Genomic DNA, 9,834 nt, shown 5'->3' with positions numbered 1-9,834 from the left:
GTGATGTTTTCACAAGTGGCGAGAAGCTACTGAATGGGAGCCCAGCCTCTCACCTCTACCTTGGCCCCAGCAAGCAGAAAGCGTGGCAGAGGCTTTGGCCACGCTCATGTTTTCATGGAGAACAGTGGGAAGGCAGGAGAATTCAGGAGTTCAGACTGATCGTATCAGGGTACACACATTTTGGAGACACATCAGTCCATTCTCTGGTCCTTCCTGCTCCTGCCTGTGTGTCCAGGCATCCATCTCACCTGGATATGATCAGACTGAACATCTTTCCTGAATCCTCCTGCATTTGCCTTCCCGATCTCCACACATAAACCAGCCATCTCTTCTTCCTGCTTTCACTGGAAGCCTCCTTTGCCCATTGGGGAAGGGAACAATTCATTTTCACTCCGGCATTACCTCTGGAGGGGTGGATGCCAGCCCTGGCCCTGGTCTGCCCCACTGCGCCGGCTGGTGCAGTCATGCAGAAGTTGCTCAGCTGACGGGATGTGAGGATGGCCAGGGCCGCACGGCGAGCGGCTGGTGACGGAGCCGGGATCAGTCGGCAGCCGGGATGGATAATGAGGAACAGATTTGTGCTGGGCAGCGGTTCCCATGCTGCGTTCCAGGGCAGAGCGGCCAGGATGGGAGAGCCTTTGTGCTTCGCGCTGCACCCCTCAGGCGCGTGTCGAGCCAGCCCCTTGGCTCGCCTGTGTCTCCTTGCCGGCGGCCGGCGGTGAGCGTCCCTGCAGAGCTGGGGACCCTCTCCAGTGGCTGTGCCACCCACCAGGCCACAGGGCTGGCGAGGAGGCTTTCCCCGCACCCTGGCTGCACAGAGGAACAAGCTGCAGCGTGGACGGGCTGAGGACAGAGCAGATCAGTGGGATCTTGAGGTCAGCAGGAGCTGGGTGGGGTGATCCACACCCCCCCTTCGTGGTTCAGATTTCTCTGCTTTTGCCTGGAGGAGCAAACGCGGCTGTGGGGCTCCCTGCCCTGGAGGACAGCGTGGCCGGGCTGCTTCTCCTGGGGACTCTTGCAAAACAGCCAGAATGGATGTCGACACAGCGGGGGCTTTGATTTTACGAGTACCCCAGGTCCTAGAGTTGTGATCTTCCCTGCAGCCAGACAGAGCTGTTCCTCGCAGCCGCGGGGAAGGCAAAGATCCCTGAAGAAGCCACCTGGGCTCCTCTCGCCTCGCCTTCTCCTGGCATTTAGCGCCGCGCAGCCAGGCTGCCCCAAAGGTAAATGAAACCTGTCATGGGTTAGTTGGAGAGGGAGGGTGCTGAGGATGCTCTTCGGAGGTGGCCACCAGCCCAGCTGGTCTGGTCTGGTCTACATCGAACCACAGGTGGTCCCAAGCCTGCAGGCAACCCATCAAGAAGGGCTTGAAGAGGCCAGGGTGCCCCATCTCCTTGCCGTGGGATAGAGACTGGATTCTGCAGATAGGTATTTGCGCTTTCCCTCTCTCTGTGTGACGCAGGGCCATCTTTGCCCGTGCACCAGCTTTGCCTCCCAGCTAAGCCCCACGCTGTTGAAGTCAGAGAGCCAGGTAAAAGACGACTGAGGGGGAATCTTATCAATGCTTATAGATGCTTAAAGGGTGGGTGCCAGGAGGATGGGGCCAGGCTCTTCTCAGTGGTGCCCCGTGACAGGACAAGGGGGAACGGGCACAAACTTGACCATAGGAAGTTCCACCTAAGCACGAGGAGGAACTTCTTTCCTGTGAGGGTGGCAGAGCCCTGGCACAGGCTGCCCAGAGAGGTGGTGGAGTCTCCGTCTCTGGAGACATTCCAAACCCGCCTGGACGCGTTCCTGTGCCACCTGCTGTGGGTGACCCTGCTCTGGCAGGGCGTTGGACTGGATGATCTCCAGAGGTCCCTTCCAACCCCACCATTCTCTGATTCTGTGATTCTGTAAAGCTTTGCTTTGGCTCCTCTCCGGCTGGGGGGAGGCTGGATTCCGGGCTGTTCGCACACCGGGGTCTCACCATGTGCGGGTTCCCGGTGGCTTTGGGGACTCTAAGGCTCTCAGAGGCAGCTGGATGAACCCAGAGCTGCCCGGAGAGCCCTCCTCTAGGCATGGCTGGTGCTGGGACAGGATGCAGGGGCTACCCCCTCCAGGTTTCTCCTGGACACTCAGGGTCCTGCGTGTGTCCTCAGGAAAAGCCCCATTTCCCAGGGCCAGAACAGCCTCTTGTCGACCACATATACATGTGCAGATACGTGTATTTTCAGTCGTCCTCCCTACGCTCTCCTCTTTACAGAGAAAGCTGGCAAAAGCTTCGGAAAGGTACCCCAGAAAGATGAAGGAAAAAAAAAAAGGAAACAGCTATAAAGGCCCAGAACTATATTGTTTTTACACGCTGTGGTGTGGGTTTGGCTGATGGCAGCTGGCTGGCGAAGGAGCACAAGGTTGTGTTTGCTGGGACCAAGGGATTGCTGGGCAAGCTGGTTAGTGAGGCTGGTGGCCAACAGTTAACTGGTGACCCCAGCTTCTTCGTGTTCTCCTGCTAGGGAACAGGCAGAATTGTTATAAATGTTTGATTCCCCCCCCCCCGCCGCCTCCCCGCAGTGTTTGAAGCAAACAGGAAATTACAAAGACTAAAGAGCGCAATAAAGAGTAAAGAAAGCCTAGCAGCTACCTCACCACGCTTGGATTTGTCTACAAATCCAGCTCCAGGTAGGGTGTTGCTTAACCAAAAGCAACCAAACTGCCCCCAAACTGCTAGAAATCAGGGGAGCGGTGTCCCCCCTGGCCCGGGGGCCTGTTGCCTCAGGAGGCGGGGGTGTGAGGGGGACCATCTCCCCTCCAAAGGGTCTACGGGCTGTGTCCGTGCAGGGCTGGAGCCCGGCTGTGCCGGAGCGTCCCCGCCGCGATGAGCTCGTTCCCCCGGCCGTCTGAGGGAGCCGGGGGGCCGCGGAGGCCGCCGCTGCCCGGCCCGGCCGGTGGGTGTCGCCCCTTCCCGCCCGCCCGGCGCCAAGATGGCGGCCGCGCTCCCCGCAGCGGCCTCCCGCGCCGCCCAGCCCGGCGAGGAGGACTCAAGGCCTTGTCACGAAGGGGTAGTCTTAAGCGGGGGGCGGGAAATAACATATATGTGGTAGTTTGAGGTCGTTTTCGGTGTGGTAGGGGAGCAGCTGTCCGCGGGGAGAGCTGCTCCCCTCGGCTTCCCGCCGCTGGCCTGATGGGGGGGGGGGGGGGATGTGGAGGCAGCTGCCTGCTCCTGCCTGTTGGAAGAGCCCGCAGTGTGGCCAGTGCTCTCGGTGAGCCTCCAGCCCATGCTCTTCCTCGGACACCTTCATCCCACCCGGCGGCAAACACAGGCAGGGGCTGCCTCGTCCGGGGCGAAGTACGGCCCCAAACCAAAGCCTTTTTTAAAGGGAAAAAAAAAATAAAGCAGCAAAGAACACGCGCTTGGAGCTGCATGGACCCAGTAGTGGTGAGGAAATTGCTGGCTGGACTCAGAGAGCCAAGGACTGCTGGCTGTGGCTGGGCTGCTGAGGGAATGAGGGTACCCGGAGAGGATATTCCAGGGATAGCTGGAATAGTCCCATAGCTCTTCACCCGTTCGTCCCAGTTACTGCCAAGTTCCTCCAGAGGGATGTGGCCGCGGTCTAACAATAGGCCAGCACGGGTCCTACGTGAATGCTAGAGGGATCTAAGCCTCCTGGTCCTTTCCCGTGGTTGCTCGGTGGCTGGCCTTACCCTGGGATCTGGGAGCAGAGATCCCTCTGCAGGGAGGGAGAGATCGGCAGCGGTGATGGAAGAAGGGTGAGCGAGAGGAAGGCGGGAGCGACCCATGGCAGGAGACATGAGCGCTCTGCCTTCGCTGGGCTGAGAGGAAGCTGCTCATCTCCTTTAGGAGACACGTTGTTATTGCTGCTGATGGGATTGAATCCATTATTTCCTGCTGGTGCCCTCCAGCCCATGGAGAGGAGGTACCCACCCTGGCTGGCACCACACTCACAGCCTGCTTGTCACATACTTGTGCCCAGCACAGGGTCCTCTCCCTCAGACCCACGCTGTGAATGAAGGGTCCCTGGTGTAGGACCCATGATCCCCATCACGCCACCTCCTCTGGGAACCCGCTGTGCCCTGTGTCCCACCTGCTTTGACTTCCAGCCTGGCACCCTAGCTGTAGGCATTCCCTGAGGTTCACTCCTCTAATTGCCAGCTACGTATGTCCCATGGCAGGCTGCTCCTATCCCTGTCAAACCAGCCCTTCCCAGTGGCATCTGAGGAGCCTTCCCATCACCTCCTGTGCTCTGGATCTGCAGACAGCAAACTTGTCTCCAGAATCCCCTGGGGAGAAGACCCTGACCTCAAACTGCTGTTTGCCCACTGCAGAATGACTCGGACCTCAGCCTGGAGCCTTGCAGAGTGGCTCTGTTGAGACTGTGAGATGGAGGAACCAGCTCTTTCCCCTTGGCTACCAGCTGGGCAAGGCTGGATGGGGGCAAAGCCCATGCCTGCACCAGGGAAGACTGTCGCTTGGCTCTGAGCGGGTTGCCATTCCCTGCTGGAAATCCCAGCAGGATTAAGAGTGCTTTGGGAAGCACCTGGAAGACCCACAATGGGGCTGCCTGAGTTCAGTGGGCAACGCAGCCCAGCTGCTACAGGCAACTTGAGAGCTGGTCCCAGGGAACGCCCATGTGGCTGTATAAAGCACTGATTGCATGCCCACAGCTGGAGCTGCACCTTGGGGCTACTGCTCTGCCCCAGTCAGTGCTGAGCTAACCCAGCTGCTTCTCTGCCTGCCTGATCTGGAGGAGCAAACTGCAGGCAGGTGAGAGCTTTCCTTCTCTCTGGAGAGGCACTGCCATGGGAGAATGGTTTGCAGGATCTGCTGGGATCTGCTGGGCGCAGGCTCTGCAAGTGCTGGCTGTAAGTGTGGGGTTTGCAAGGGGCTGGGAGTTTGGGAATAGCAATCCTGGGGCTCAGAGCCCCTGGAGCAGAGTGAAGGACGTGCTGCGGTCCCTGGCTGCTGCTCCAGGTAGGACCTGAGTGCTGGCCCTGGCTCTGCAACCTGTGGGGTAGGGGCTGCAGGCAGTGGTCTGAGGGTGGTCCCCGCTCCCCTGGAATGGGGTGATTAGAGCTCATAGCCCTCTTCATAGCAGGGCATAGTTGGATTTAGGTTGCTTTTGGGAAGAGAAGGGATGGGTCTCCAGCTCAGAAGTGTGTCCCGGCCCTTGTCTGGTAACGGTTGGTGTTTAGTACCTACTCGGGGTGTCTGCTGAGGGCTGTATCTGCTTCTCTTGGTGTGGGCTGGGCAGGTATCTTGTGGGTGCTGGTTGCTCAGGTGTGAGCTGGGCACAGAGCAGGGACACAAGACGGGGGGCTCCTGGTGGTGCAGAGGCCTGAAAAGGGGATGTCTGTCTGTCCTCACAACCCTTGCTCTGTCACGCAGACATGGAAAGAGGAGCAGGCCCTCGGAGCTGCGACTGAGGATGGCATTTGTGGTAGCTGTGAGACCCTGTGCTCCATGTCTCCCGTGTTTGTGGGAGAGGGGCTGAGAGGTGGCTGCTGGGCTGGGGCAGGAAGGGCGTAGGTCTGGCTTGGAGGTGAGCGTACTGTCTCGGAGAGTACAGTAAACATGTGTCGCAGGGACTAAATAGCATGCAACATCACTGCCAGCAGGGAAGGTAAACAGATGACTGTCTTGTGCCATTAAATACGTGGGATCTGGAGAGAGAGAGGTCAGTTTTAGGCTGCTCTTCAGAGAAAGCCTATCTGTCCTTCCCTAACCAGAGATGGTGGTGAGTTTTGAAGCAGCAGTCCTGAAACCACAGCTGGATTTCTAAGCCAAGAGCACTTTGTCCTCAGGAAAGGGAGGCAGTGCCTGAACTCCTGGGAGACAAACAAGCAGCTCCTCTTAAAGGATTTAAGCTCTCCTAACTGGGTCTGCATCCGCAGAGGCTCTGTGTCCTATGGGTTTCTGTTCCAGGCTCTCGGAGGGGTTTGGGGTCTTCTCTCTGGGCTGGTCCTGTCCTGCCAACCGGTGCAGCTGCCTGGTGCTCAGAGCACTGGCATGCTGAGACCCAGCACCCAAACAGGGGAGGCCCACCCCAGCAGGGAAATATATCGGAGTGTGTGTGCTGTAGGGAAAACGTGCTTATTGGGAATGTGCCTGATCGGGGCAGGAGGCCTGGTTTCCATCCAGGCCTTGCTCCTATCCACACCGGGTACATTCATGACTTTCACATAAGAAGTCTCTGGAGGATGCTGTTGTAGAGGCATTAACCCAGGTGCAGTGTGGCCACTTCACAAGGCCTGGAAAGCACTTGTGTCCTCCCAAGAACAGCCCGAAGTTGCTCAGCTTGAGACAAGTGCCTTGGGTGTACGCAGAAGCAAGACTGTCTTGTGGGCTCTGGCAGCAAACGATGCTAGCACAGAGCCGTTGCTGAGGCGAGACCCTGGGCACCTGGGGATGCCTGAAGCAGGCATTAGACTAGCAAGTGCTCTGCATATATTGAGCCCAGCTGGCTTGTCTGGGGAAGACACCGTGTGTCATCAAGGTGTGCCTTCGTGTCTGTGTGGAGAGGCTGTAAGGCTGGCATTGCCCCACTTGGATTGCTTCACTGTGACGCTGCGCACTACGAACTTGCACATGTGCTGCAGCAGGCCTGACATAGGTTTTTTTCGTTTTCCTTTCCCCCTGTGGCACATGTGGATATTTGAGAGCCCTAAGTGGGACTTTCCTGACTTGTGTACCTATAAAACATCTCCTGTAAAGCCTCCTGATGGTTAACTGCACGCCAAGTTTGCAAGTGGTACTGAACAACATCTTGAAGTGGAGCTAGAGACATAGTAATTGAGTTGCTCCTGTTCCTTCAAATGGTGAGCGTGACCAGCTGTTGTTATGTAGTCTCTCTTCCAGTCCTTCTGGGAAATCACACCACGATTATATTTCTGGCTTAAGAAATTTTTTCCCTAATCAGACTGGGCCTCACAAAGAGGTTGCCACTTAGTGGTAATTACTTGCTTTAGAAGCTGAATGTCTCCCGAGGATTGCAAATAGGGGATTATCAAATTAATTAGTTAAACCAAGATGTGCTTTTGTGAAGCCAAGGCCTGCTTTACTTGTGATGTGAAATAAAGGTTTAAATATTATTAAACCGCGTACAACCCCCTCTTGTCTCCCTAATGGGGAGAGAACTAGTTCTTTCTGAAACGGTGGTGTTGGTACAAAGGGCTGCTTACAGCTCAACTTGCTGCAGCACTTGTTGCTTTTATTTGATGAAACCTGCTTTGAGCAAACATCTATCACTGGCCTTACGGCAGCGGCTTGTGCTGAGTAGGGTCTAACGCTGCTTCTTGGTGGTTTCCCATATTTTTATAGGCTGCCAAGGGGAATGGAGTGGGAACCTGTACTTTCAGAGCACAGCTTAATCCACAGGACATATGCATAGCCATGTGCGTGGACACGGGAGCTGGCAGAGAGCCCTGGTCTGGTGATGAGGAGATGCCTGGATGTAAATTCAGAGGCATTGACTGATCAGTGGGTTAGCAGGGGCTGGAGGTCCTGGAGTACTGCTCTGCCACAGCCCGCTCCTGGGCTCTGCTTTCCTTCTGAAGCCCCTATGGACATAGTAAGTTCCCTATGCTGTGCTGAGGACTACACCAGCAATTATGCTAAGCTAACATGGAGTGTGTGGGGGTGTTTTCCTCGGAGCTTTTGGCTGCTGTAGTGCAATCGTCTAGCTCGCATGCATATTGCACAACTTCCCCTAGGTCAGAAGATGTCCTTATCTGGCATCTAAAACATCTGTCCTGTGTTTCTTCCAGCACAGCTGAGTCCTATTGGTAAAAGTATTGAGCTTTCCCGGATTTGCAGAACTCTGCTAGCAGTGGCTCAAAGGCAGAGGTCCCTTGTCTGCCTCCTACCTCTGCCTGTGCTCTTTGCTAGCTCTTACAGGGCTCTAGGTTGTGGTACTGCTTCAGCAGGCACTCGAGAAATACTGCTGCTCCAGAAACCAGATCCAACAAAGGGGAAGCAGGGGAGGGTAAGAGACGTGGGTCTGAAGTTATGACCCCTCAAGTTTTCAGAATGGTTGATGTACTGACCCCTCTCCCACCCACTCCTCTTTCAACTCTGGAGAGGCCCCACAACCTTCAAAGTTCGGCTCATCCTTCCTGATGTCAACGTTTGCTGCCTTTTGCCATGCTTTTACCTCTGGGACAGGTTGTGCTTAGCAATATTCAGCTGCTTTTGCAGCTGGGTACCAAAGCGGTTCCTTGAGGGTAAAATTGCCCATCGGTGCATGCAAAGGACCTGGGTCTGCTGGATGAGAAGCTGGAGCACCCGGATCTCTGCCGGCAGCGCTGGATGACAGCAGCCTTTTGCGCTGGCTTCAGCAATTAAACCAACCCAGAGGAAAGCGCAGACCTCGCGCGAGAGCGAGGAGCTGCTCCTGCGAGGAGACAGTGCAAGACTGTGTGGGGAAACAAGGGCAGCATTGTTGTCAGCCTCTGTCAAGAGGGGCTTTTTAACACCCACTGAAGTGCTGGCTACAGCTGTCTCCCATGTGCTTGTGAGGGAAATGGATCTACAATGCGGGAGAGGAGGGAAAGGCTGCTTTGCAATTAAAAAAAAAAAAAAGGAAAAAAAAAAAAAAGCTATATTAGGATCCAGCCATGAGTAAACAGCAGTGTGATGTTCCCCTTAGTGCAGTGCCACGGCACAGGAAATCACGTCACTGCTTCTGACTGGGATGGGGGTGAGCTGAACTCGGGATCTCCAGCCTGGAAATCCTTGATGGGGGAAGGTGCTCCTGAGCTTTGTGCACTGCGTTGAAAAGGGAGGAGGCATGAGGTTGGGCTCTAAGCTGCCCTTGTGTTTGACAACCCGTTCCCCCTTGCTTCTGTAAATGTCTACCTACAGCCCTCGACTTTCCTGCGTTGTCCTGTGTGGCTTGGGAACTTGCAGAGAGCTTTCAATTGTCATGTCCACAACCGAGCTGGCTGCTGTGCTGCAAAAAGTGTGTGGTAACGGTTATATAGTTTGAGTAGGACCTGGATAGAGAGTGTTGGTTGAATGGTCTAGGGAGCACCTGGCTCTGTCCCCAGTCACAGAGGTGGAAAATGGGATAGGAACCAGATATGGGCTCTGTGTGCTTACATGGTACCCTCCTCGTCGGTTCATGGGGTTCTGCAAACTCCTACACCAGCGCCTGAAAGTGCCGCTTTTCTCTTTCTGGCCCTCAAAGAGCAGGAATTAGGTGGCTTGACAGTGTTTTATCTGACGACTCAGAGCTAAAGGAGGAGGCAACCTTGTGCTCCCAGGCCTGCACATGCCACCCGAAGGGATGAGGAAAGCTGAAAGCTGCTCTCGTCCTGGAGCTGCTGCCAGAGGTCTGGGTGCGGGAGACCTGACTGGTTCAGTAACAGTGTGACAGCAGGTTCTCAGCTCTGTCCCCTTCATCTTCATGGGCTCTTGCATTGCCCCTGCCCCACCTGGGTCTGCATTGCCCTTTGTGCCTGGGGAGCACACATTTCAGTTCCAAAAAGTGAGGTAGCTCCTGGCTTGTGCAAGAGCCTGTGGGGCCCCTTCCAGCCCCGCAGCAGACTCTCAAATGGGCTGTATGCAACTGGTCAGGGCTTTGGCCTGCTGCTGGAGTAGCCCTGAAGAGCCCAATCTCAGTACCCAGGGTGCCTGGAGGCTTTAGATCTCTACTCAGAGGCTGGTCCCTTGCAGAGACCTGTTTGCTGAATAAAAATAGCTGCGTGTGAGGAGTTGGGTTAGCCCTGGGCAGCTGTTGCTTCCTGAAAGGGCACCTGCACGTATTGCTGAAGTTGAAGAAATCACAAGGAGACTTCCATAAAACACCTGGGCATGAGAGGCATGGTGGATCTCTT

Source organism: Rissa tridactyla, chromosome 4 (genome assembly GCF_028500815.1).
Source record: "Rissa tridactyla isolate bRisTri1 chromosome 4, bRisTri1.patW.cur.20221130, whole genome shotgun sequence".
Taxonomy (NCBI): Eukaryota; Metazoa; Chordata; class Aves; order Charadriiformes; family Laridae; genus Rissa; species Rissa tridactyla.
This window is presented reverse-complemented; position numbering follows the sequence as displayed.